We start from the raw sequence: 1,843 nt of genomic DNA on the forward strand, positions 1-1,843 counted from the left end.
ACAGAATAATAAGCCGTATCAGAACAATAAATACGAATTTTATAATATTTTACATTTCTATTCTCGTAAACCATATCAGAATGGTTGATTAACTCCATCGGTAGAATCCATTTCAAGAACCAAAGCTTTTTTACAACATAAAAGCGAATGTACCAGAAAATTTTTACATTCCCCCTCATGAGCATCAGCCATAAAACCCCCATGGGGTGCTGGTGTGGGTGGCGGATGCGAATTTCTTTAACTTAGCAGCTAAGTCAGTGTGGCGACCTATTGTCTGAGCTCTTCAAAGGCTCCAGCAGTGACAACTACCGGCTGGGGTTCTGGCACTTCTGATGATTCCTCTTGAGGAACAGGGATATCCTCAGGAGGGGGTTGGTTTGGAGCGGATGAGCTTGCTGGTGGAAGACCTGAACGTGTGTTCACCATGGCTTTTGGTAGCGTTTCCCACAGACGGCGCCAATGATGCTACCAAAAATCGTACCTGCAGATTTTTCGAGCTTGATGACTGATAAGGAGCACGAACGTGATCTTCCGATACCTAAAACAAAGGCAACGAGGTGTGTTCTCGTTAAAATGGGTTATTTGTTTTCAATTTATTTAGAGAGAAAGAGGGTTTTTTTTTCTGCAGGGAAATAATATCAATTTTGGTTTTTGAAGATGGAGGAAGAGGAGCCACAAGTTATGATTCGCAGACTCAGAATAAGCCAGTGAATATGGGACACGTGGAGAATTGTAATAGGGGATCAAATGGGGTACGGTCGCCGCGTATAAATTTCTTCATTTGACAATGGAGGTTTGATTTTGACGATTTCATCTTTGAGGGCGTGCTTTCTTGACTTTCTTCAACCCAACAAAGGAATGGCAACTGTCCTCAAACTGGATGGAATTCCCGAGTCAGTCGAGTAATTAGTTTGGAGAACGGAAATATGGTTTCTGTCCAGATTCTAACCTTGAATCAAGATTTAGTTTGACAAGTACATTTGATTTGATTGAAGCATTAGAAGTTTGATGAATTGGCTATAATCTTCTTTGAATTGTAACTGTGAAGTATGTAAATTCAATACAACAATTTCGTAAGATTTATGATAAAATATGATTTTACACTTGTTTGAAAGATCAAAATTGGATATTTGGGAGGACGAGCTTTGATATTTAATTTTGTGTGATTAGTGATAGTTTTAGCAAAAAAAATTCCGATATTCATTGTTGGGGATAAAAGGAACGAGAATCAAGCAATTATGATTGAGAGAGAGACCAAAATCTAGAAATCGAGGACAAAATTCTATCTAGTTTGAAAGTTGAAGGACCTTCAATGCTATTAAGGAGGATAAAGATAAACAACAAAAATGGAATAAAGGACAAACTTGCACAAGGGGAATAAGAGTACACCTTGTCATCACAATTCGCAAGTATAGCATAGTACAATCTCAAGCAAGCAATAATTGTAATTAGCAACGTCAACCCCTCCTTGCATGCGATTGCAATTTCTTTGACCATGAAATCGCATGGGCATTTCAAGTCGAGATTCTAGATATGGCTTTCCTACTTTGACTCAACTTCTGATTTCACCTTGTGGCTCGAATTTTGACCTAATTGGGAATATAAATACAATTCATATATTCCTTTAAAGGAGACACAATCTTGAAAACAAATAAAGATAAGAACTTTTTAAGTTCCTCAACAAACCACGGAGCTTTATATATTTTTTCAATTTCCTGAAAATTCTTATGAAGAAAAAAAAAATGAATGCCCACTACGATTTTGAGGGTCTGACTTTTTAAGTTCAACTCGAGTCTGAAATTTAAGGTGTGACCTTGGTGTACCAACAATACAAGTACCTTAA

Source organism: Olea europaea, unplaced genomic scaffold (genome assembly GCF_002742605.1).
Source record: "Olea europaea var. sylvestris unplaced genomic scaffold, O_europaea_v1 scaffold1933, whole genome shotgun sequence".
NCBI lineage: Eukaryota > Viridiplantae > Streptophyta > Magnoliopsida > Lamiales > Oleaceae > Olea > Olea europaea.